The sequence below is a fragment of the Ovis aries genome, chromosome 4, assembly GCF_016772045.2.
Source record: "Ovis aries strain OAR_USU_Benz2616 breed Rambouillet chromosome 4, ARS-UI_Ramb_v3.0, whole genome shotgun sequence".
NCBI classification, from domain to species: Eukaryota; Metazoa; Chordata; class Mammalia; order Artiodactyla; family Bovidae; genus Ovis; species Ovis aries.
In genome coordinates this window covers 15,102,515-15,130,084 of record NC_056057.1, presented here as the reverse complement: position 1 = coordinate 15,130,084, position 27,570 = coordinate 15,102,515, and the positions used below count along the sequence as shown (strand labels likewise).

General features: G+C 42.0%; 1 long non-coding RNA gene and 1 other non-coding gene across 3 annotated transcripts; one reads left to right on the top strand and one right to left on the bottom strand.

Moving 5' to 3' along the window:
- Positions 1-70: 70 nt before the first annotated feature.
- LOC105609418 (uncharacterized) lies at positions 71-25,649 on the top strand. Of its 2 annotated transcripts, none has more exons than XR_006059593.2 (3): positions 71-299; positions 6,001-6,080; positions 21,325-25,649. It is a non-coding gene; the product is annotated as an uncharacterized LOC105609418 (long non-coding RNA). The 2 variants fall into 2 exon arrangements; XR_009600329.1 differs by lacking the exon at positions 71-299 and adding an exon at positions 4,464-4,547.
- Positions 25,294-25,366, bottom strand: TRNAE-UUC (transfer RNA glutamic acid (anticodon UUC)). Its single transcript has one exon. It is a non-coding gene; the product is annotated as a tRNA-Glu (tRNA).
- Positions 25,650-27,570: the final 1,921 nt, after the last annotated feature.

Sequence of the window (27,570 nt, the reverse complement as noted above, 5' to 3'; positions counted from 1 at the left end):
CGGAACAAACCTTGTTCCAGCTGAAAATGTCCCCATTAATAAATTAGCACGATGAGGAGTAAACAATTAACAACACCGTCAGATGACGCTACAGAAAGCAAAGAAACGGCCTAAGAAGGTCCAATTGGCTTCTGTTGTGGTTAAAACAAAGAGGTGAATGTAGAGTGTGTAGGCACTGAAAGACATTCCTTTCCCTTATCCTTGGCCCTGGGAATTGTGTTCCGGACAGAAAGCTCCACTGGCCGGCTGCTTTTCTAGTTGAGACAATGCACAAGGTTCCTCGGTGGATTCCCCTCCAGGTACCAGCTCGGGGCGGGCAGCGGGAGTCCGGCGCCGCCAGGACGCGCGGGCGACGGCGTGGGCGCTGGGGCGGGGCGGCTGGGCTCCAGCCGAGGGGACCCCCACTCCCTACCCCCCCAGTTCCCCGCCCCGCACCCCTTGCCAGGGAAAGAGCCTAGCTCCAAGATCCCTGCGGCTCCGCCAGGACGTTACGCAGAAGGAGGTGGAACCTCTGTGGGTGCCAGGGCGGGGTGCGCGCGGGAAGGACCTCCAGTTCCCCAGTGTCGGGTGATGTCGAGACCCCTCTGGGTCCGTCCTGCGGCGTCTTTGCCTAGAGCCACTTCCTGGGCTTTGGCCACGAAGCGTGGACCGGTTTGGAGAGCGGCCTCCAGCCCGGGGCGGGAGGGGGAGGAGGTGGTGCAAGGGCAGAAATGGTCTCCGAGGGCTGACCTAGAGGATCTGGGAAGAGTGAACGCGACTGAGCCCGAAGGCAAAAGCTGGGCTCAGCTGGGTGAATGGGCTGTCGGTGTGGGGAAGTAGCTTCTCCTTGTGTGTAGGTGTCTGTGCGTCAGGGCGGGCAGAGTTTCGGAAAAGTTGAGTTTGGGGTGGAAGTGTATGAACCAGGAGTGGAGACCGTGGGGGTCACATCCCTGGCTGACAGAGCCTCCGCTCCAACCCCCGCCCTCACCTCCGCAAGCCGCTTCTCCCCGAGTCCCTGTAAAACTGCGCATTGAGCTACTCTCTGGCGCGCCCTCTTCTAGGTAATGCAGCTAAAAATCACAGTCAAGTTTGGAGGGGAGCATTTTCTCCCCCTCCAAGTGATGTGTACACTAAGCGTTACAAAACGAAAGCGATTTTTTCCCTTCCCCTTCTGAGACTCCAGGAAGAGGGGACTTGCCTTTTTTCTCAGCAAAAAGCACAAGCACTCAGAAACGGTGGAAAGGCTCTTGAGAAGTTCCACCATCCAAGAAATGCCACACGGACATAAAAGCTCAACATTTTGATATTTTAAAAGATCTTCCCCTCTTTTAAATCCTCTGCGGAAAAGCCGGTTGTAAGGTGAAAGTGTTTTCGTGTGAAAACACGCGGCAGGATCCCCTTCCTTTTCATGTGTCCTAACAGCTGCAAAACATTCCAAATGAGCTAGAAGGTCATTGTGGAGACTTACTAACATGGCACTCAGTGCTGGCCTCGTCCACTAGCCAAAAGCCTTGCCCCAGCAAAAGAGAAGAGAGAAAGCAAATGTGGGTAAAAATACAAAATACTCTGAATTCTGTATTGCCTTTCAAACCCCAAGTAACTTTTCATAGCTAGCCTCTGCCGCTGTTAACCCTCCCCATTCAAACTCGGTTTCTGTGGTGTTCTGAGGCTGCATTTGTACTTATTGCTTAAGTCTCCAGAGCTTTGAGATGTGAAATGCAAACAGTAAAGAATCACATTAATCCTGCTTTGATCTCTGAAGGGAGATCACGGCAGAAATCAGGTCACCACACAGATAGATGCTGCTGTGAAAAGGAGCTCCCTTCCTTTATTTAGTTTTTCTTTTTTTTTCCCAATTGTTTCTCCATGATATCTCTCGGCTTCAGGACAAGCATTTTGGCAAACTGGGAAATGTCACTATGAACTATGAATAACTTTTTACTTAAAAGCTGGGTTATTAAACTTCTTAGATGGAGCCATTTTTTGTCTTATGGATCCTGTTACTGGAGCTAATGTACTCATCTTGTCTACTTGATTATTTACGAAAATACCTAAGACCATGTTTCAGATACATGCTCCCAACGCCACCTCCACAGGAGCTTAATTGCCTGGAAAAAAAAAAAAAAGTTGTATTTCCTTTGCTTTCTTTACCCTTGAGTCCTGTAGGCATAGAATAATGGCAGTTAATCTGCTTAGATAATTCAAGATTTAAAGATTAGAAGGCCTATACTGACAATTTCAAAATTCAAGTCTGAGTGCTTTGGCTAAGCAAAGCTTAGGAGATGACAGGTGTGATAAAAGAACTGCCAAAAACTAGACTTTATTAAAACTAAAAGGTGTGATGTTTTTGTGGCTTTTAAAGAAATTCTTGTTATAATGCTCGCTCAATCCAAATGTGTCCCTAAACAAACATCTACAGGAATATTTTATTTTATGCTACCTAATATTTATACACACAATACAGTACTTCACACTGCTTGCATATATACACTCAGATAAATTTTACAGTGCTTTTCAAACCACTCCTCAAATATATAAATAGAGTTAATCAGTTAGTTAGTAGAGTTGAGTTACATACTCAACACAAGTCATATGTACATAATCATAAACGTTTGTGCTATATACACATCCTTCTTATTTCTCAATTTTCTGTCGTATCTTCAACATTATCTTGCAGGAGATTGCTTATGAAGTTATAGCTGCCACACAGTTTTCTTCAGAACTTGTTGAATGGGAGGAACACATGCAAATATCTGAATTTGTTTGTTTGTTTGTTTTAAATAAACCCTTTTCTCCTTCCAATCATTCCTATTATAGCTGATTTTCATTTAACCTCAATGGGTCAGCCTCCATGACAGCCCAAATCACACTGACGCTGAGGCTACCCAAATGCTTTTATAAGTAGGACAAAGTACTTTAGACTGCTTTGCATCAAATGTGTCCTTTGAAAGTGATTTTAGACAACTGGCTTGGGAGCACAGCTTGAAAGGAGGACTGAAATGGGAAGAGAGAGTTCAGGAAGGAAGAGAGCAAGAAGAGAAAGTAGATGAAGGAAAAAGAAACCCAGGAGTGATTATTTAAGCAGAGAACTCTTTAGTGGCCATAGATTGTATACTGTGAGTTGTCGAGGTTATTTTCAGACTCACTGTCTGCTCTCACCTTGGTGGCCTCCCTTTTCCCTAATCCATGCCTCTAATCTCATTCTGCAACTACTAAAATCAAGTTCTAGAAAATTTGTTGTGGAAGCTACCATACTATTTCTTGACAAGATATTAGAGATATTTTATTGGATGCAGATACATAAAGATGCTTGCATCAAGCATCCCAGGAATGCTCATTTTGGTGATTTTAGCTGAAAAATATATTGTCATGTTCATATGAGCTGATTTGTACATTTTACTTATGACTTAACCTGCCTCTGTGGTTCATTTGTAAGCTTACTTTACACGTATTCTGAAGTTGAAAATACTTTCTCTCTGGAAAATCAACAAATGTGGATTACTTGTCAGTCCTTAAAGATGGAAATAAGCATTGTTTCTTAATTCTATTTATTTTGCCAAAAATTCTAATCTCTTCAATCTGCTCTTTTCCTTTTTCCCAAATCCTAAGAGCCTAGCATGTCTCATGGGTGTAAAAAGAGAGAATAGACCTCCTTGTCTTTTAAACTAAAGTTTATACAGTTTGTAGAAAGTAGTAATTTTCTAGAAAATTAGATCATTTTAGGTCACTGTGCCTCTAGTCTTATATCTTTAACATGGTTCTAAGCAAATCTTGCCCTTTAAAAACCATCAATTAAAAGCAAAGAAGAAGTATTCAGATTTAAAGTGTTTGGATTTAGAAATCTGACCCTACCCCCACAAGAATAGGAATAAATGATGGAGTCTGCCGTATATGCTGTGTGATAACTCACATGGATTTCCGTGTGGCGTGTCAGAGTAACATGTGGCAGTAGCCATTCTTGCTTGTTGGAGGCAGCATCATTTTTACTTCCTGATTCTGGGGTTATGATGCACAAAAGGACCTTTTAAAGTCACTGATCTTTTTCTAAACAAGGTAGAAATCAAATTCAGCTAGATGTAATCAAGGTATTGATTCAACAGATTTTAAAAACCCACAACACTTGGCAAAGAATGGGGATCTTTTTCTTATGAAAAACTGTTAGCCTTACTTTTTTGGGAGATTCACCTAAAATTTCCAGGGGCTCTCCACTGCCTGTAGAGGAAAGGCACACTCTGTAGTCTGCTGTATCTGAGGAGGCTTCAGAGCCTAGGGTGGCCACGGAGGGCTCTGAGTCCGACTGCTGGATAGTCTTGAGCCTCAGTCTCCTTTCTGTGTAACTAGAAAAACAATAGAACTGACTTATCTGGCGATGGTAGAATTATGTGAACTGCCTATAAAATGTTTAACAAGGTGCTTTGTGAAAAGCGGGTATGTGAAGAATACTAGTTAATGCTTAACACTGACAGTCATATAAAGCTTAACAAGGCCCGTCGGCTTCTGTGTCTGCATATGGCATCCCTTTATTCCAGAAAACTCACCCTGGCTAACTGCTCACCTCTCCACCTTAGGTATTATTTGTAATACTGTATATTATTATATTATTTGTAATGCTGTAATATTGTAACGTATGGTATAGAAAATGTTTACACAAGCTGGGGACCGATATTACCGGGAGTCTTCTCTGATGTTTGAAATTAGGTGTCTGTCTTTATGCCTCTGTTTTGTAGATTCTATTGTCATTGCTGCTTTATCTGTCTCCCTAATTAGATTACAAGCTGTGCAAGCACAATATCATATTTATCTTTCTTTCTCAGAGCTCACAACTGAGCCTGATGGGCAGTAAATATGCCATATATATATGTGTGTGTGTGTTTAATGAATAAATATTCAGCCTTTTCTTCCTGTTTTTCTTATTTGTAAATGAGTTATAATTGGGTGAATTCTTCTATATTTAGTTTTTCACTTAGTATCCCTCAAGGAGAGTGCTCAAAGGAACATAACTTTTGTTCCCATAATTAACTGTATGAAGAATTTACCTGAAACTCTGTAGTGAATTGTCAGCATTTTCAGGACAAAATATCTTCATAAATTTCCTATTTTAACTGACAAACTCCTGGACAAGCTGGGTTACCTGTTGAATCCTTACGCATTTGACCATACGACATGTTCCTTGAATAGTGATATGGATTATCTATATAGGTGTTAACGATGAGGTTTTAAGTCTCACGATGCCCTGGTAAAGTGGGCTCCCAATGAATCCAGTTATTTCCTTAGTTTAGAGGACATATGTATAAGAAAAAGTCATTAATAGAGATTGGAGGGATCAGGGATCATAAACATCTTCAAAAGACCATCCAGGCTTATTTTACTGATATCTTTGCAACAACTCTTGAAAAGAAATCCAGGGAAACCCTCACTATAGAAGGCTAATCTGATGGAAGAGCAGTATAAACTATGATATATAAGAACACAGAATATTGTAACCTATGATATAGAAAATATTGACACAAGCCAGGGACCAGTACTGTGCAGCTGAGCGCTCATAACTGGGTCTGCTTCAATGAGTAGGTCAGAATTCTTTGTAATCATTTCATTAATTGTCAGAAACAGTTATTACTGGAGTGTTTGAAAGCAGTTTGTTTTCTTAAGATTAATCACCCCCTGCAAAGCTTACTTAATTAGATTTGTAAACTCTCCTCCACCAAAGGAACAGTTAAGCTGATTCGCCATGTTGGAATTATCAGATATTTTAAAGACACAAGGTCCAAATTAACTAGATTTTCCTGGAATAACAATAAATATATGGGTTAAATGATAATAATGATGATTCCTGCTGTTCTGCTCAGGTAAACCGCAACTATTGTTTATAATCTTTCCTATAGCTCCCTCAAAAATAAAATAAGAGTGCAAAATTTAAAAATAAAAAAAGTAATTCCACACCATTGTGAGAACAATAGATGATGATGAAGGGATATTAGCTCTAAACTGAAGAACAGAGTAAATGTTTTTATTTGGTTGCAGGTCCAGAGAAGGAGCCTCACAGATGCTGCCAGAAAAGCTTGGGAAAGGTCGTGCAGCTTGTTTTCTTGCACTCCGGCAAGGTACTCTTATGCCATCTGTCCTACTCAAAGGCCAGGGCAGCCCTAACCCCACACTCACACATTCCCGTGAGGCATTTCAGTTACCTGCCCAGACAAAGGAGATCAGGGAAAGGGGGGAAAATGGAGAGACAGAAATTCGTTTTTTGCATCACACATAAAATGATGTTGAGTTTTAAAGAGGCCATGGAGCTTTAAATCACAAGTAAGGGAGATGGTGAGATTTGCCATGCACGTGGACCCTTCCATTTCTGCCCCTTCTTTTGTGCCACTTCCTATTTATTTATGCTCCACATATTTCCGTGAAGAATTTGCAGTGACTTTAATAACTGACATATAAAACAAACAAATATTTTACTCCTCCCGGTTTCACGCCAGATTCAAGTGATGGAGTTGCTCACAGCAGGCTGACCGAGAAACTTTTGCCAAGAGAATTAGTCATTCACTGACTTTATGATTAACACAATGGCATGCATAAAACCCCCTACTTTCTTGTTCCTATGTAGATGATATGAAAAAGACAGCCTCTTTCCTTCCTTCAAATATCAAAGTCAGTTTTTGCTACATAAATATGGCCTAACGGGTTCATCTACCAACCATATTTAAAAGATATTAAAATAAGAGTCAACAACTTCTCTTGGAAGGCTATTTCTTGTGGTTGCTGAAAGGATAGTGTGAAAACTTTTTATTGTTTCAGATTGGACCTCCCAAGCTTGACTGTGAATTTTTATGCCTGAGTACCTAAAAAAACTCCAAGAAAAACACTGCTCAAACCACCACATTTTGCTTGCTTTCAGGTTCAAACCCTATAAAACCACCACATTTTGTATGGTTTCCACCCCAAACCATAAGTTGGCATGGGATCCCACTCTATGCTCTCTGCTCAGGTCTAATTGAAATGTTTACCAACCTTGACAACATTTTCAGCTAACTCGTCACTAACTTGGAATGCAGGTGAAACAAGCTGAGTTCTCAGCAATAATTTCTTCACTCGGATCCTTTCACATGACGTTCTGCCACCCAACTGGGGACGCAGAGTCATTGCATTATCTCTGGTCAATCATTGTTACTTCCTCTGTGACATCTACTCCTGTGTGCCTTGCCTTGAACCTTTCTAACTCTTCTTTTCCCTTAAAAACAAACCTCTTCTGTATATTATTCCATCTGTTTGTGTACTTTGAAGCTAATCAGAAAAATCAGCTTGTGCATTAAAGAGTTCATGGATTTAAAGTTTTTTAGGGAATGCATAGGGCTTCCCTTGTTGCTCAGCTGCAGTGCAGGAGCCCTGGGTTCAATCCCTGGGTTGGGAAGATCCCCTGGAGAAGGGAAAGGCTACCCACTGTAGCATTCTGGCCTAGAGAATTCCATGGACTGTATAGTCCATGGAGTTGCAAAGAGTTGGACACAACTGAGCAACTTTAACGTGAGAAACTTTCACACGTGAGCAACTTTCACACCACACGTGTCACAGAGGACCCTAGATTATAAATGCATTGTGGTCAGGCATTATCTCTTGCTGACCATTTGGAGTTGCCAGCTAAAATATGAGATTTTTATTCGCTAAATCTGGCATCCCTATGACTGTTGTGTCTCTACCGTCTAGACACTCTCCACACAGGTGCTTGATGAATATTGGCTGATCGAATAAATAAATGAAAGTAGCTTGTTATATATACCCTGGAATCTTTTGATTCTAAGTTATATCACATGAGGAGCTGGCTTGCTTTGTAGGCCTGGCCCTATGTGGTATGATCTTAGGTATCTGTGTTTTTGAGAGAGTTTGGAGTAGACATGGTGTTGATTTTCTTCATTCTGCTTGTTTCATAGGACCGTTGTTCTTAGAAGGGCATCCTTTTTCCTGGAAGGAGCCTGTAGGATAGCAAGGGGTGAGAAAGTGCACGCTTGCTGTTAGCTCTTAGTTCACGGAAGGAAAAGCAGTCGTGACAATGGGTCAGGAGGTCTTGAGAGGGTGGGGATGTTAACTGATTGGTTTCTGTGGTCATTCTTTCTCCACTAGCAGGGGGCACTCCCCTGATAACCACGTATACAAACAGGAACCTCCTGGGAATCCTTGGGCACTTGGCGTGAGGAATAATAATAGCAGTGTGGGCTGACTAGAATCTTTCATAAATAGTCCTAGTATCTGCAAAGTCATCATCTTGAAAATTCTCAAGGTGAAAAAAGTGTCTCCACATGTTTATTTCATAATTATGTTATCAATTACATTTATTCTTGAAACTGCTGTAAAATCATAAGGGTGCTCTTACTTTAGGAGCTGGGGCCCTCGGACATAAAGGCAGTGTTCACTTTGTCTCCGTTTTTGCATCTACTGTTTTCTTCAGGAAGTTTCCAGAACTTTGCTAAGTGCATTGATATACTTCTCCTTGGTGTCAGTTCATCAGTATCTTTCATAAAAATGTGACTTGGAAAGTGAAGCGCTCCTGTCGCATGTTAATAGGCTGCCTGTTTATTTAGAGCTGTGAGTGAAGTTCATGGTAGGTCTATTTTCAGGTATTGGCTGCCCTTGAAAGACAAGGGAATGACTTTACCTTTGTGATAAATTAACTATGAGCCAGACTGAACCCAGAATTCACACTCCCTCCCACACAGTCCCTCAAGTTTTGTTTTGTGAGTGGGTTATCTCTGATGCTTGTTTATCTGACTTACTAGAATCTTTTTCTGGCCTTAGGCACTGACAGATAGAGGATACTATGTGCTATCTGGCTACTGAATTCTATTCCTCCAACAAAACAAAGTCAAAATGCCTTAAAGTCCTATCCAGGAAGAGTACTCTTAGAGCTGTAGAATTTTGGTTTTCTATACACACTGATCAAAAACATGGGCTTTGGAGTCAGATCTATGTGGAATGGAATCATGGGATCTGTCTCTTTAGTAGCTTGAATCAAGTTGCTGTACTCTTTTCAACCCCAGTTTCCTTGTATGTAAAATGGAGAGACTTACAGTGCTTGTTAGAGTCAATGACCTACTGCATAGAGAGTCTAGCCCACACACCATAAGGGCTCAACAAAGGACAGCCATTATTGCTCAAAGTCTGTTGTAGAATATTTCCTTTTTAAACAGACTCTCTGAATGTTTCTGTTCAACAAACACACGTGTATGGCCTGGGCTGTGCTTGTGAGCCATGATGGAAACTGGCAATGATGTCCCTGTACCTGGTTGTTCGCATTCCTGGCCCTTCCCCTGAATGTCCAGCTTCTGGTTTAACTGGAAGTTGGGAGGAGGGTCAGGACACTCTTGCACTCTCTGACGTAGCCAAGACTGGAGCCCTGTGGGAAAGTGGGTGAGGCTTCCCTGGTGCCAACCCAAATTGCTCCTGACATTCCTGGCTGCTCCTCCCCCAGAGCTTTCTGGAGGTTGTTTTGCGGATGGTGGATTCCCGGCACTGTAGAGGTGGTGGCTGAGGCCAGCGCTGTGCTGAGTTTCTGGCCCTGCTTCCAAACTTCCAGTGCTCTTCTGGCTCAACCAGAAGTTCAGGTGTGGGATGGCCTGGTGGTGTGTGTTGACCTGGGAGAGTGGGTGGGGCGCAGTGGAAAGCACTTGAGCAATGAATCTAGAGTCCCTAAGGACATTGGATTTTTTTTTTTTTTTAAGAGTGGAATTTTTGCTTCATGCCATTCATCCTTTCTATCTACCCAGAGCTTTCAAAGGGTTCAGCCCCACCAGGAGTCCCACTAGCAGGTGACTTGTGGAAAGAGATTAGCGGAAGAGAAGTCAAGATAGGTTACTTCCTTAACAATGTCTCTTCTCCTAGCATCTCTACAACATTCTCCTCCCAGTAATTTTTCCCTGTTAGTCTTTCTAAAATGTCCATCCATTTCTGGCCATCTGCAAGAAAAGAAACTGAGGTTAAGTAAAGCCTGAGGAGCCTCAACATTCCTGTGTTTCCCTCTTTGTTCACCCTTCTAGCCCTATCTTTCTCTCTTTGTTCCTCGTCTTAGAGCATGGAAAAGGGGGGCTTTTAAATTCATCCTCAAAAAGTGGGGAAAAACTTCAGAGGAAAGTAAAACAGAGGGCAACAAGGCTAGTAAGGCGCAGAAGATGGACAGGAGGAGCTGTGCTGCCCCGCGTCCCAAGTTTGCCAGGAATGGCCCAGAGTTAACCCAGAACAGGCAAGGCCTCTTGTCTTGCTTAAACTTCAGAAAGGAATGTGCTGAAATTGGATGAAAATTGAAAGGAAAATTTGAGAGTGCGAAAACCTCACCTATGAGACAAGTGATTATATTGAACAATTTAAAGTGTTGAGGAAATCTGGCCATATGTCTGCAGATGATCCATGCAGGTAGACCAAAAGGATTAGAACTATCTCCTGATATGGGTGAATTTTTTTTTTTTTTTTTGGTGATAGCTGTAATGTATTTTATATATAAGGTAAGCGTTATAACTATAGTCTTGCTGTAATAAACTTTTTTTTTAATTGAGCATACATTTAGTTCACACTTATTTTGAGAACATTTGAAACATCCACCAATTCTGGTAGTCAAAACAAAGTAAAAAGATATTTCCTCTACTTATGGAAGCTGTAAATGAAGGAGGAGACCCCCTCAAATAGGAAAAAACTAATCAAGTTATGATGAGGGTGGTGGAAATAGGGAAGGGTTGGTAACAAGGTCTGGGGATCTAATGTGTAACATATTCACTATAATTGATAACACTGTGTGGTATAATTAAAATTTGCCATCTCTTAGAGATATTTAACGGAGAAGGCAATGGCAACTCACTCCAGTACTCTTGCCTGGCAAATCCCATGGAAGGAGGAGCCTAGTAGGGTGCAGTCCATGGGGTCGCTAAGAGTCGGACACAACTGAGCAACCTCACTTTCACTGTTCACTTTCATGTGTTGGAGACAGAAATGGCAACCCACTCCAGCGTTCTTGCCTGGAGAATCCCAGGGACAGGGGAGCCTGGTGGGCTGCTGTCTATGGGGTCACACAGAGTTGGACACGACTGAAATGACTTAGCAGCAGCAGCAGAGATATTTAAAGAACTTAAATGTTCTCACCAAAACAACAAAAAAAAAGATGAATATATGAGGTGATAGAATGTGTTAATTAGCTAGATGGAGGAATGCTTGCATAAGATATGTATGAAAAGTGTTAGTCGCTCAGTCATGTCTGACTCTTGGACTATATGGACTATAGCCTGCCAGGCTCCTCTACCCATGGAATTTCCCAGGTAAGAATACTAGAGTGGATAGCCTTCTCCAGAGGATCTTCCTGACCCAGAGATTGAACCCAGATCCCCTGCATTGCAGGCAGATTCTTTAGCAACGGAGCCACCTATACGTATATCAAATCATCACAATATATAAATATCTTATAATTTTATTGGTAACTTATACCTCAATAAAGCTGGGAAAAACTATTAAGAAGAGCACATGTTTTCTTTTTATAGAATTATATTATCTATAAGCTTTATATAATAAGTTTTCTGGGCTTCCCAGGTGGCGCTAGTAGTAAAGAACCTGCCTGCCAGTGAGGGAAACATGGAAACGCGGGTTCAATCCCCGGGTCGGGGAGATCCTCTGGAGGAGGACATGGAAACTCACTCCAGGGTTCTTGCCTGGAGAACCCCGTGGACAGAGGAGCCTGGTGGGCTACAGTCTATAGGGTCGCGACGTGTCGGACACGACTGCAGCAGCTGAGCACACAGGCATGCATACGCCTTCTAAATGCCACTGCAGTGGGGACAGACACACTGAGAAAGAGCCCCGGAGTGCTATTCCTCTAGCAGGAAGTCAGGGAGTGGCCACGTTTGCCTTTGTGTCCCCGGTGGCACACACCAACGTTTCTCGTGCCAAACTGAACTGGGATAGAGAATAGTGAAGGAGAAAGCTTTTTTCTATGTTGGCTTATTTCAGCTTTCTGATTTTTTTGGTAATCTGGTTTAGGAATCTACTTGCATTTTTTTTCCTGAGACTAAACTCTCAGAATATTCTGATCAAAAAATACTTTTGACCCCCATTTGTTAAGCCCTTTTTATGTATCAGGCCTTTAAATATCTTGAGTGCTCAGTACTCCTCACAGGTGATATCACTTAATGCTTGCACAGTCCAGTGACACAGGGATCTGGCTGTTGTTCACAACATCATGATCACTGCAGGGCTCAACACAGCTTCAACAACAGCAGCAACAGCTGTGAGAGGAATCCAAGGACCAATTTGTTGGAATAAAACAAAATAAGGCTTTACCATATGGGAGATATATCTCGGATGGGTTTATTAGATGTGGGATGATTTTTCTTGTAGCCTAAGGGCTTTCTTGAGGGAATATGAAATCTTTTCACTATGCCTGCATCATTGCCAGATGTGGATGTAGTGAAATAGACCTTATCCTGTGCATGTATGAGTCTCAGCACGCAGATGTGCATGTGTGAAAGTGACGAATTCTGGCTCATAAACTGAATTTCAGTTTATCTCACCCTCACTTTCTTATGCAAAAATGTCTTCATGTGACTTCTAAATATGCAGCAGGACTCCTGCCCACCCTCTATTTGAATAAACTATAGGTTGTATCATGTTCACCAACAGGCAAAACCAGAGGCAGTAAAGTAACAGTAAACACGGTCATTTCATAAAAGAGCTTGTTTGGTCTTGTCCTGTAATAGTAGGATACAATGGAGTGCTCCACCAAAACTTAAAAATTTGTAACGATTATTGATACCATTAATCAGAATTTGCCCTGTGGACAGCTCAGAGCTCTACTGTATTAAGCTGTCCTGTGGTTGCAATCATACTTTTTAAACAGTCATCAGAGGCAAACAACACCGTATCTTCTCTCTTTTACGGCTTCAGGTCCCCAGGGTTCCATCCTGAGTCCAGGGTGATTTGTATGGGATTTGCTAATGACCTGCTGATTGTCTGCACAAAAGCAAAATCTTACAGTGTTCAGGCAACACAGGGATTTCACATAAAAGCAAAGGACTGTCTGGTGTCAAAATAGTACCATACTCTTTCCTTTGATGAAAGTTTTTAACTGACTACAACATATTATTTGGTGCTAAAACGAGTGGCAGAAATAATGTTTATTCAAATAACTAACAAGATGGCAACAGGGAGGAAAATTTCAGGAATGTGCGTGTGTGTGTGAAAAGGATACTGTTTAGATAGCTGTTACTGTTCAGATTTTTGGTTCTAATTTTGAAAGGTACAGAAACTAGCAAATGTCTGTTTCAACTGGATATTTATTCATGTTGGTGATTATTAATATATTTAATATGCCACCAAAGCGTTTTCTTTCCAGGTAGTGAAAGTGTGTGGTGAACACTGTGTTGATCTATCTACATATTTATTTTTTGACCTTTATCGCCTGCCTCAGGGAGCAGGTTTGGAGTTGTAGCAGGCCAGGTGAAGCCATCTCAATACCCTACATGGGCCCTTTCTGCCCACAGCATCTCCGCTCTGAACCTGAGGGAACAGAAGGGAACGATTTAAAAAATTTTACCCTGCTCCTCTTTCCCTGCCCCCATGCTCCACTGACTCTGCAGGCTGGTCAGTATCTATGTGTGTCTGATGGGCTGGTTCTTGATAAGGGGGACTTATCACCAAGTCATTTATCTGTTTAGTGATGGAGAAGAACTAAGACTCGGACCCAGTTCCCAAAGCTTTATTCCAAGACTTGACTTATTTGACTGTTCGCTTGTCCACGTATTCTTTCACTCATTTGGTGATTTGTAAACCTCTTCTTATATATTCAGCCCTATATAACCACTGGGATGATACTGATGAGTAAGACTTGGCCTCAGTCCTCAAGCCTGCTGTGAACCTCTAGGGGTCAAATGGCAATTACCAAATTCTTGATAAACTTGATAATCCCAAGTCATTTGGGCCTTAGAAGGATTTAAAGAGAACGTGTGTTGCAACATGTTGGTGAAAATGAAACCTCCTCCACTAGACGGTAAGCTTGTTTAGGGCAAGAAGTGAACCTTGTTGTTGGAATTATTTGTAGCCCTGGGCACAGGAAGCATAGAGGTCATATGTTCCAAAAAATATCAGTGAAATTTTCAGAATGTCTAAGAATCTTCAGCAGTGGACAATAAATTGCAAATGCCAAGAGTAGGGCTTTTGGGGTTTGGCTTACACTGATGTAACTTCACTTAGCAACTAGTGATGGCCCTTGCCTTATCAAATGATTATCCACTTCAAAACATACGTGCTTAGTACTTGATAAGCACCTGGTGGAACAAGCTGGGTGTTGTGGATTCAAGAGTGAAAAAGATAGATACAGGGTGATTCCTCCTGCAGCTAATTGACAGGAGAGGACTCACAGAGGAGGATACAGTACAGGGATCTCAGAACAGATAAGAGAGAATGCCAATAAAATGTGTTAAGTTTTGTGAGAAAATAGTATACTGTTATCTAGACTACCTAAAAGGAGAGGTTAGGAGGTCAGGGAGAAGAGTGCTCCAGGCATTAGGGACAGTGTGCAAAGATCTGGAGGTGAGAATGATCCATGGTGCATTCCAGAGACTTAAATATATTCAGAATCATTGAATTGTCACCTGCAATGAGAGGAGCTTGAGATGAGGCCTGGGAGGTGAGCAGGGCCAGATCCCAAGGGACCTTGTAGGGAATGCTAAGTAGTTTGGACTTCACTGAAAATCAAAGGGAATTTAATGGGGCTTGAGCAAGGCAGTGCCACGATGAAATTTGTGGTTTTGAATGATTGCTCTTGCTGGGCTCTATATTGGATGTGGAATGGAGAGGGTGAGCTGTGCCTGTTGGGAAGGCTTTTGCAGTAATCTGGGTGGAAGATGGCCCATAGTCAAACAGTGTGGTATAGTGGAGAATGCATGGGCTGGAAAATCCAGTAAGATTTTCTTATCATCTATGTGGCTTTTAGTAACTATTGTAAATAGTGCATTTTACACTTTCTCCTGCCAAATGGAGTAACCTTGCCTCTCTGATGTGGGATTTAAATACTGTACATAAGCTGCCAGGTATTATATGACCCACACATCAGTGATAGTCCCTTTTTACTGCTCTTTCCTTTCTCCTTGTATTTCTACCCCTTTAATGTACACCTTCATGCTTTGAAGTAAGATCTTTCTTGGTAGTGGGCCTTTTTAATCTCTGGACCGTGATTCTGGTGAAGGCTCCTCCTTTTAAAGACTCTGCCTCTGTGACAGCTGCAGTTCTTTCAGAATGTTCTGGACTATCAGAAAGTCACCTCTGAAGAAGCTGGTTCTGGGGCACACTTTATTCTGGTCTGGGCCACGCTATAACCAATGAAATGCAAGCTTGGTAAAGATGAAATTTTTCATTCCCTTCCCATTTGGAACTTTCTGATAGCTGCATTCTCCCCCTCATGCCCTTGGAATGTGGCTTTGGTATTATCTTTGGCCATACTAGGGCTGCTTCTTAAGCAATTGTGGAGAGAGAACTTTGGATCTTTTTCTTTTCTTTCTTTCTTTCTTTTTTTTTTTTTTACAGAATAGCTCTTATTTTCTCTCTGAGAATATTCCAAAATCCTGTCATATTTTCCTTTCTGACATCTCTAAAATTCATCTTTCCCTATTGATCTCTAGTAGCTAAAATGCTTCCCTGTGTTTTGGCCTTCCTTTTCTTCTCTTCTATTCCCTGCTATTGCTGCTGCTGCTAAGTCACTTCAGTTGTGTCCAACTCTGTGCGATCCCAGAGATGGCAGCCCACCAGGCTCCCCCGTCCCTGGGATTCTCCAGGCAAGAACAGTGGAGTGGGTTGCCGTTTCCTTCTCCAATGCATGAAAGTGAAAAGTGAAAGGGAAGTCGCTCAGTTATGTCCAACTCTTCATGACCCCATGGACTGTAGCCTAGCAAGCTCCTCCATCCATGGGATTTTCTAGGCAAGAGTACTGGAGTGGGGTGCCATTGCCTTCTCCGCTTCTATTCCCTATGAATACTTATATTGTGGTCTCTATTCTTGAGTTCTGTCTCTCTTAAAGCAATCTCCTTGGTGCCTTTACTACAGTATCTTTTAAGAATGCCTTGCCTGATTTCTGTCATCTGTATTAAATATGGACTTTAGGGACCTTCACTGGTCTTCATTGCCTGATTCGTTTTCCCCTGCTGGTTTCCTATATCTTCTTAATTTTTAAAGACCTAACCTCCTCCTGTATGTGTTCTTTTTTTCTTGTTCTCTTTTGTTTTCCTAGGCAGTTTTCAGACTGTCTCCCTGCTAGCCAAGAACATTTTCTTTCCTTTTTACATGCCAAACCCAGCCTCAAACAAGTTGTATCCTGAAACCCCTCTTATTTCTCCCATAGCTCTCTTTGCTTTCTCCTCCTTCTTGATGATGGTCTTTTCTTTATGAAGTGATGCTATAGCTGCATGAGAGCATATGGATATGCTCTTTTGATATAAGGGGATCCATCATTTATTAAGGAAGGTCTTTGCTTAGTCGCTTTAAGTCATTCTTCTGCTTTCATTGGCACCACTTTGGGTTTGGGCTACAATTGTGGTTGTCATCAGTTTGGTCTCAGCTATCTTCCCCACATATTTTGTCCTTCGTGGTTCTCAGAAATGTCTTTCTGATCTAGTCCACTTCTTGTCTAAAACAAAACAACACAGCGTCTGCTTTCCCTAGCCTGTAGAATGAGATTTACCTTCCCCCGGTGTGCATCAAGGATTCTCATAGCATGGCCCTGTTCACCCTTCCGGACTCATCCTGTCGCTGTTTTATCCTGAATTCCAGTCACATAGAGCTGCTGGCGGAGGTAATTTACTTTATTTGGAGGTTGAGAGTGGACTACTACAGGCCAACTACAGTCTTCAGAATTCTTTGCCATTTTTAAAAAACCAAAAGATTTCATGTAAAAGTCTTTTTAAAATTTCTCTCGGAAAATAGGGCGCTACTGCACTGTTTACCCACCTGGCAACAAAGAGTTGAAGGGTGGCTGCCCCTTTAGATGAAGCGTGTTCTTCCTCCAACTTGACTGCTGTCGACACTCCTTTTTATGTCCCCAATGTTGAAGCAAAGTGTCATTTGCCATTATCACTACTCTTTTTCTTCGGACTGTTTAAGAAATAAGAGTGTTAAGGATTAACAATATTAACAATATTAAGAGAAAACTGTATCATGTCTCTGTATCTATAGACTTATTGATAGATAAATAAAAGATGGGTAGATACTGTTTTGGAGAAGGATATGGCAACCCACTCCAGTACTCTTGCCTAGAGAATCCTGTGGACAGAGGATCCTGGTGGGCTGCTGTCCATGGGGTCGCACAGTCGGACATGACTGAAGCGACTTAGCATGCATGCGTGCATTGAAGAAGGAAATGGCAACCCACTCTAGTATTCTTGCCTGGAGAATCCCAGGGACAGAGGAGCCTGGTTGGCTGCCGTCTGTGGGGTCGCACAGAGTCGGACATGACTGAAGCGACTTAGCAGCAGCAGATACTGTTTGGCATTTCAAGAAACATATGGAGCCCAATTCATTCTTTCATCCTCAGACCCTGTGGGAATCTAAATTTGGATCTCTGACAAAATAACTTGGCACTAAGGATCTGTGTTCAGATCCTGGCTCCATCACTTACTAGCTGTGTGGTTTGGGGCAGATTATTTAAGCATTCTCTGCCTTACTTCCACCTCTGTAAATTGGGGATGACATTAGCATCTACCTCACAGAGTTTTTATGAAGATTATATGAGATAATTGATGTAGAGAATTTAGTAGAGGGATTGGAACATGAAATGCATTCAATAATTCTTCACTACATTCTTATCACTATTATTATGATTCTATTTTCCCCAAATATTAATGGTGGGAATATCAGATCCATGAGGGACATGGTTTTGGGCAGAGTCTTTTGGTGCGTATTTAACCATACCTTCCTAGTGCTCAGTTTTGTCCCTTATTAGCTATGGGCCTCAGAGAAGGCAGTGGCACCCCACTCCAGTACTCTTGACTGGAGAACTCCATGGATGGAGGAGCCTGGCAGGCTACAGTCCATGGGGTCGCAAGAGTCAGACACGACTGAGCGACTTCACTTTCACTTTTCACTTTAATGCATTGGAGAAGGAAATGGCAACCCACTCCAGGGTTCTTGCCTGGAGAATCCCAGGGACGGGGGAGCCTGGTGGGCTGCCGGCTATGGGGTCGCACAGAGTCGGACACAACTGAAGCGACTTAGCAGCAGCAGCAGCAGCTATGGGCCTGGTCAAGTTATTTAATCCCGCTGTCCCTCCATTTTATCGTCTGTAAAATGTTGACAATAACAGTATAATAACAGTACTCACATTTTTGGTAATCTGAGACGGCCATGTATTACGTATTAATATTATGGTATCTGCCACATAGCAAGTGTGTGGTAAGTGGTGCTATTATTGTCATCAGCTACCCTGGCAAAATTTTGCCTTTGTTTCCCCGAGATGTTACTTGATAGTCGTGAGGTCCCAGGGAGCCAGGTGAGCCACCTGGGTGTGATCTGTGGGGCCCATCCTTCTACATGAGCTCTTTTTTTTTTTTTTTTGGCTGCACTGCGCCCCCTGCAGTGGAAGCACAGTGTCTTACCCACTGGACTGTCAAGGAAGTCCCTGCACGAACCTTTGAATAGTTGAGTTATAATTCACATGCCATAAAAATCATCATCTTAAAGTGTACAGTCCAGTGGGTTTTGATAAATTCACAAAGTTGTGCAATCATCACAACTATCTAATTCCGGAATGTTTATATCATCCCCCCAAGGAAACCCTGTATCTCTGTTAGCTGTCATCCCTCAGACTTCCCCACCCTCTGCCCCCAGCCCTTGGCAACCACTAATTTGGCTTCTATCTCTATCGATCTACCTACTCTAGATGTTTCATAAAAATACAATCATACAGCATACGGCTTTTGCCCATGTGTTTCCCTAAAGAATCAAGCTGCACCCTTTACCAGAAAACAAATTCCTACCGGGAAGAAGGAAGCTCTAAACAGGAGGAAAAAAGGAGGAAGATAGTATAAGCCAACACTGAGCTAAGAAGAGCAAAGCCATACAAACATGCATCCAAGGGTCAATCTGAGTAGGCTAGGAATGCTGAGACGTTATAAACCATGACTATAAAAAGCAACCAAGCTAGATTCCTTTGGATTCTTCACAGTCAGCCCTCGAAAAGGATAGAAGAACCTCAAATGCCCATCTGTGGATCTACCGGGGGGTTGGTTAAAAAGGCAGATTCTGGGCTTGTCCTCAGACTCACTGAGTCAGAATCTCCAGGATGGCAGTTTAGGAACTGCCAAAAGCTTCTACCAGGTAGTATGTTGGGAAATTACTGAATTACATGGAACATGCTTGTATGATACTGATCTGCGTTATTTGGTTCTGTCTGCAATGATACAGCCTGCATTGTTGATGCTCTTCCTACGTATGCTTGTTGATCTCCTTTTCTTTGTGCATCTCAGCCCCTCTGCACAGTGATCCACAACGTAGGGGCTCGGCACATTTTAGAAGATTGGTTATACAAGAACCTTGAGGGTATCATTGGGATACTACTGGCCACAAATACATTAAAGTCAACAGGGCCTCAGAGGAGAATGTTCTGGCACATTCTGAGCATTCTTTCTTAGAGATTCCAAGGCTGGTGTTTGTCTTCAGGGCTCTGACTTGTGCCCCAGTGGTCAAGAGCCCTTTGATCTCTGGGCTCCAGAGGGTGTCCCCAGAACTGCCCCTCCGGGGGGCTTTCCAGCTATCTGCATGGTGCTGACAACAGAAGCGCAGGTGGTTCCTACACCTCGCAGATCTGAATCTCCCAGGGCACCTGGTGACATTCCTGTGCCTCCCCGAGACCCACTGAACCAGACTGTTTTCCAGGAAGGGGAAATTATTACTCAGACACTACCCAGATATTGCTCTAGAGTTTGAAGAACCTCATCCTCCCATCTGTGTTTGGAGTAGAGAGAATGGGTTGTGCTCACGGGGATTTATGTGGGTGGGGCGGTGGGTAGGGTAGGATTTGGAGATCTAGACTTAGTGTTGGCCCTACTGTTTAGTTGGTCTCTGTGTCACAGTGGATGAGCCACTTACCTTTCAGCTTGCCTCTTTGTAAAGCAAGGGCTTTGGGCCAGGAGAGACATCTGGAATGCAGCCATGATCACTGGTGTCTGCAGGAGGCTTCTCTGTAGGTGTGGATGTCAGCTCTAAAGGATCCTTTCCTTCATGTGCTCTGAGGACGGACCTGCTTCTGTCTGGAGTTAGCGACTGTTCAGTGTCACTGGAGGCAAAGTTGAAGAAACCCACTTTTGGAGGCTGGGGGTTTGTGTGGAATGGTGGTGGGATTAGATAAGAAGCATGGTCAGCCCTGCCCCTTTCCTTGCTCACTCATGCCCTTCTCTCTCTTCTTCCCATATTACACTAAGTAAGAGCTTCATATACATAAGTCTGTTTTTAAATTGCAAACATCCCATAGGAATGTTAAAGCCAACAGTTGTTAACACGCTGCTATGAAATGCTCAAATCTAGACACTAGAAGACTTCCTCTTCAGTATTTGTGGGATTAAAAAAATTTCAGTGGATGGGTACTAGCACATGCACTTGGGTTCCTGGAGCCTGAGCAAGTGTACAGAGTGGCACAGTATGGGAGGGGATGACAGTCAAAGGTAGTCATTGATTTGGCAGTTGTGCCTAGTACCTTGCAGGAGTGGTGCAACAATCCATTTCCTGTGATGTTTTGGGCAGAGACACCCTACACTAGTGATGCTTCACCTGGACCACCTCTGGGTACGGTTCTTTTCACTCTTATTTTGTTAATTACACTGGCAGTCAATCATTTTGGTTGCCCAGGAACGGGGCAAAGCTTGGGTCACTGTACTCCTCACTTTGCAAGGCATCTTAAATCCAAGTTTATCCCCAAATACTATTTGTTACTCAGCTCTCACTCAGGCCACAAAATCAAACTCCATTCAGGTCAGCCCTGTGAAACACTGTGAAGAAAGCGTGGCTGGTTTGGGATTCTGCGGGCTCTCTTTCCTTTTCCCCTGGTTCGTCCCTCCCTAGCACACTCATTCTACATCCATTCTACATGCAGATTTACTTGTATTTAATAGCATTACAGTTTTTCCTCTTTCTTTGGTATAGCAAAATAAACAAAGGTACAGAGAATCCTTAGCCATCCTTTGTGTGTTCCTGTAGTCTCTGCCCTATTGTCTGAAAAACCACAGACTTCACTTTGATGCCAATGAATCCGTCATCGGGTTTTGTTTAAGCCTTGTATTTACCAAGATCCTCACTTGAGCAGTGGCTTAACTTTTTAATCTTTGATTTATAATTTTACAGCTGCTGAGACAGAAAACCTACTCCTTCGGAGGAGCGTGGCCTTTTCTTATATTGCTCCCCACCGCTGCTTCTGAGCTTCTTGAACTCTGGCGCCTGGACACCACCATCAAGAAGGCCTTATGGATGAGCTACCTATCCCCACTGAGACAGGAGGAACTTCAACTGCAGTTTCTAACTAGACTGCCTTCTTCGTTTCAAGTGATGGCTGCCGTCAGGGTCAGATTAAGGATGGACCAGCTGGATGGCTGCTTGGAAAACTAACCTATAAGGATACTAAAATGGTCACAGTGTGCTTATATAACCAGGAAAATATACCAGCACTTCTTTTAGGGAGCACTCTGGGGCTGGAAGAAATGGTTTGTTAAGTTCCTCAGGAATAATCAGAATAGAGGAACAGAGGGATGGTTTACTGCAGGGCTCCTGTTTTTCCTACTGAGATATGTAAATTGGGTGCCCCAGCTGGATTGTTTGCCCATGGAGGGCAGTGGTCCTGCTCAATTCTTCCTCACACAGAACTCAGTCTGTCCTACAATAAAGATCCTACAAATAGTGGTTTGAAAAACACACCAATTTATTAGCCTGCTCATCTCTGTTCTGAACTCTAGGGCTTGGAAATGAAGATACAGTCATTGATAGTTTCTCTTCCAGTTCTAGAATATTAGCCCTTAGTGTGTCTTCACTCACTCAGAGTGAGGGTTGTTAATTAACAGAGCAGATCAGGACAAATGGAGCTTGAATTCTTGTGGGTTGGGTGATCAGATCCTGTGTTCAATTAATTAGATGGAGACCAAGTGGAGTTGAGATTTTCAAAAGCATTTCACTGAAGGGTGATATTGTCAGTTATTTGCAAATGAGGACATCAAGAAATGTTCTTGGAATAATGAAATATAGAACTTGTGGTTATGTTTAATAATTTAAAAGATAGTTAAGTATCTACTGGACACTGTGGAGACTTAGGACCAAGATAAGCATGATTCCTACCCTCATGGAACTTACATTCTAGCTTCTCTTAAGTGTGAAGAGCACTGGCTATGGAAAACAAATGGGCGCAAAAGTATTCTCAAGTCCAGGGTTCCAATTAATAGAGGATTTTCTGTTGCCTTAATCATGCCTAGTGAGCAAGCTTTTATAAGAGTTCTAAGTCTGCATTCTATAAATGCTATCTATGTGAACCACTGCAAACTGTTTCCCTAGCAAGCTAAAGTCCCATGGTATTAAGTGAAAGGGTTAAGGTTAGTAGGACTTCTGGAAGGGAAGATATTAAGTGACTTGGGTCAGGAAATATGAAGGGATAAAACCAGCTATTGCTTCTGCCTTACACAGGAAACCTGCAGTGTGAGACATGCTGGGCTGGAAACTTTGAGACCCAGGTTTTAGTCTTTATTCCAATACTGACAAGCTATGTAACCATGGTCAAGTTACATACTACAGTCTACCTGGAGCTGTCTTGAATGATTTCAAGATCCCTTCCAGCTTTGAACACGTTAGCATCAAGCCCCAGACTACAGGACAACTGGCTAGTTTCTAATCCAACTGTTCATAAGTTGTTAGGTCAAATAGCTCTGCAATTGTCGTTTGTTATTTTTTTTGGAGGGGTGTTTATCAACCTTGTAGTACATGGTGAGTCTGTCTCTCCCCTTTGGAACTGAGAAGGCTCTAGAAGCATATCCTGTAGAACTCATAGAGGCTTTATCCCCCTTTTCATCCTCTCTTCTCTTGCTGCCTTCCTCCCTATCCTTTCCTTCATCACATCTCTATGGAGCACATACCACACACTTGGTGCTGGGTATGAGCTAAGTTTGGAGATACAGGGTAAACCTGACATCTTCCCACACTCCAAAAGCTTTCACAGGAGAGGAGACAAAATCCTCCTTCCTTTCATCTGCTGGCTTTCCTTTGGAAGATGTCCCAGGGGAGTGTGCTGGTGGGTAAACAGCTACAGGCAGAGTCCCCATTCTGCCCAAGCAATTTTGGAACACACATCCAGGTAATTCTCTAGTCTCAGGGTTACCACTAAAAGATCTATGTCCAGATAAAATAAAGAGATGATTTTTTACTTCTTGGGATAAATCTGAGATAATCTTCTATACAGTCCTGTCACTGTCTACCCCATTCTCTGCAATACATCTTTGCTCAGGTGAGGAGACTCTTAACTAGCTCCTAAAATTAAAAAAAAGCAAAACAACCCTCTCAATAGACAGACATTTTTCATGTATATTGTGTTTCATATATTCACTATGACTGGTGGCCTCTTTAAAAAGGAAAGGGAAAACACTAATCAGACCAAAAGATTTTGTTATAGATTCTTGCCTCATTGTGAATCCTATATAAGTAACTTTTCTTCATCTTTGTTTCTTCCAACATTAGCAACTCTGTTTGAAAGATATCTCTAAATATAGATATAGAAAAAATAAATCAATGGAATTTCACATTCAGAATTGCTGACATAAACTTTTTTTTTTTTAGATTTTTATCCTGGGAAATAGTTTTAAGGGGTTCAATGTCTGGCTTAAATGCTTGAATTAATTACTCTTGACTCAATTTTTCTTCCCATTTGAGGTCGAGGATTGTACTGACACCTCTAGTTAATGCTTATACCTCTCTGTGGCCAAGAGCATAATTTTCTCTATCGCTTTCAGTTTTTTGCAGCTCTACTGTATTACTAAATGGATTGACAAATACTTCATCTCTTCTCCTTGTTCTTACTGTCCCTCCTGTAAATATACTAAAGATCAGATGACTAAAAGGACTTAGGAGAGAAACAAAGGGCATGACAACTCACATCAATGGAAAATCGACCCTGGAATAATTGGCAGCATATTCAAATTTTGTAGTGCAGTGTTTCTGTCACTGAGTGGAAGTGGTATCAGTAAACCTATGTGACTCTAAACATTCTAATGAAAAGGGAACATTTTTTTTTTCTTACATGCTGGAGGAGCTGTAGCAGAAAAAGGAATATTTTGTCAAACATCTCATATTTCCAAATATCTGGATACTGGCCATTGTGAAGAAAAAATGCAAATGATGGACTACCTCTCATTTGCCTAGTCTGAAGTCTTGTAGCTCCAAGCCATTGATGCTAAGGCAATTTACATTTGTTTTCTCTGTCCTTCTTGAGAGGAAACAAAAATCTTGTGTTTTTCAAGCAATTAAAATTCTTTTGCTTCAATTAGGATGAAAGAATTAGGAGTTCTGTCTCCTTGTACATAATTGTATTTTTCATCTTTCTTATTTCATGATTGACAGAGAACAGATAAACGGAAACATCTCTGAATCAGAGTTGAACGTGCTCTTAGTGGCCCCATTGCAAATTTGTTTGACTTTTGCAGCGTTCCTTTACTCTGCAATGGAAAGAAGAAGAAGTCACTCAGTCGTGTCTGACTCTTTGCGACCCCGTGGACTGTAGCCTACCAGGCTCCTCCATCCATGGGATTTTCCAGGCAATAGTACTGGAGTGGGTTGCCATTTCCTTCTCCAGGGGATCTTCCCGACCCAGGGATCGACCCCAAGTCTCCCACATTGTAGACAGATGCTTTACCGTCTGAGCCACCAGGGAAGTGATGTTCTGTAATGGAAAGTTTATTAAATATGAGGGGTGCAGAGTTTTCAGAATACAAATGAACTTATTTGCCAAAATTTAAATGCTCCTTCTTATCAGTGAATGTCTGTCTCACTTAACAGGATCCAAACTGAATAATAAAGAAAATTAGATTATATTGTACCCTCAAGAGAAATCGTGTGTAAATTGTAATATAACAGTGATGGGGAAGGGGTCATGTTTTCGAAAAAAGAGTAGATAGTTTGGGTCATATGAAAAATGATTAACTCATAGGAAATGAATGCTTTTCAAAGAAATAAAGTAATTCAATGAGCAGGATTTCCCATGCACAAGTGATCTGTACCTCTGGCTAGCTTAGGATGTTTTCTTTTCTTTGTTTTGACTGTGAAGTCCAGCTTGTGGGATCTTAGTTCCCCAATCAGGGATTGAACCTGGGCCCTCGGCAGTGAAAGAGCAGAGTCCTAACCACTGGACCACCAGGGACTTCCCAGACTAGCTTAGAATGAAAGTCATAATTATATGGAAATGCACGCTAGGTTTCAGTGGTTACAACCTTATTCCATCATATACCTGTGATGGAATTGAAAATCCAATAAGCATCCACTGGAAAATGAACACAGATCTCCAGAGAAGTACAATATAGAAGTAGTTAGGATTTGAGACGTTGGCCCAATTCTTTCTTTAATCATGGTGTAATGCACTGTCCTTGGTCAGTATGTTTACTCGAGTTGCCTTGGTGTTCTCAATAATAAAGTTGATGATCCCAGTGCCTTTCTCTTGCTGGCATTCGAGGGGCACCGTGGGAACAAGAGAGCAGCCCTCTGACCAGGGAGACAGGCTGGGAGAAATTCAGCAGCCACTCAAACTGTTGGCTATGCTCACGGATGGGAACAGAGTGCATGAATGGAGTAAAATAAAGCGATAGAGGGGGAGTGAGAAAGAACGTAACGGTGGGACTGTGCAAAGACAAGAACTGGTCCCTGTCATACACTTGCAATAGGAAGGTATCTGTTGGAAAAGGATGAGGTGAGGCAGGATCCTAAAGTAGAGGAAATAAAGGGAAGGACAAATGTCTCCAGAGTTTGCTGAAATTAACTATCCTGAGATTTCAGAAGGAAGAAAGGGAAGGCGGCTCTGAAGGCTGTGAAGTTCTGAAAACAAAACAAAATGCAAACAGAAAGTTTAAAAAATAAAATCATGTTTTTCTTGGAGGAGAGGCTGGGCATTAACAGCCAGTTTGATGACAGCAGGATTTGAATTAAGGGGTTTACTTTCTAAGAGGAAAGGTTTATATGACATAGATGCAAAAGACATTAGCGGGTCTTTGGGCCACGATACTGGGTTTCAATTGCAAAGGGGGAAAAGAATGATCAGCACATGTCAGAAAAATACCAACTAACTGTGCAGTATTCTATTTGAGATTTGTATTAGCCCCAATCAAGAAAAAATAAGGGATTTAGTGAATTTGACTCTGTGGGAAGTCTTGAGAATTATAAACCTGGATTTTCCCCATGGAATAATTTGATATTAACAATTAATAAATAGAGAGTCTGGGGACATTAAGATTCATTGCCACCATTTCAAATCATGATCCACACCATCAGAAAAAAAGAGCCTGGAACTTGGAATGCAGGAAGGAGAAGGGAAAGAAATGACTGATGGATGGGTGAGTAGGAAGGGATGGAAATGAAAGCTGCAAACCAAATAACTACACAAGCTGTGAGAAAATTAAATGAACAATAGAGTTTGAAGGATAAGTAGGTAATGAGGAATATGAGATAATAAGACATTTAAAAATAGGAAATTACTATGCAAAGTGAGGATGAATGATGAATTACATGGGAGAAGATTGAGGGACACAGGAAGGCAAAGAAGAGAGGAGGCAATTGTGATGGAAACAAAGCATGATTAATAGATGGAAAGGGCAGACATGAACCCTGACCTTTGGAGAAAATGCCTAACCTAGAAATAAAGGAGGAAAAGAAGAAAAGAGTTCAGGATTAACGTGAAATCATGCGGACAATAGAGGAAGCAGGAAGTGTTATTAGTCTTCAGGAAAGAACTCATTTCTAGAGAAATGTATTAGTCTGGGTTCTCCATCCATTTATGAGTAGAATGGCAACCCACTCCAGTACTCTTGCCTGGAAAATCCCATGGACAGAAGAGCATTGTAGGCTACAGTCCGTGGGGTGGCAAAGAGTCGGACACAACTGAGCGACTCTACTTCTACTTACTTTTACCAAATGTTGAATTACAAAATGAGTGCTATTGAAGGAAAGGAAAGCTAAGCACTGTTAGGGGAGTTTGAAGAAAAGATTGTATCTAGAACAACTGAAGTGAAGACTCAGTGAGCCAAGCTATTCACAGTCTTTCATATAAAATTTTGAAATTCAGCCTCTTAATGAAAAAAAAAAACTGGAGAGAATTTATCCAAATAGAAATGTGGGCCATGATGGCAGAGGGGCGGGGGACGGAGAGGTGTTAACTGTTGTAAGTATTTTAGAATATATCTTCTCCAACATTTTTTTTCCTCATAAAGCGAGTGAGATTAAGTTAAAAAGCTTCTGGATATTGCTTGAAACACATTGGATGAGAGGGTTTAGAGCAATGTAAAGTATTCCCAGTAGTAGAAATAGCATTAATTTTTCAAGAAGATTAATATCTGGATTAGGTTTAAATGCCTGTGA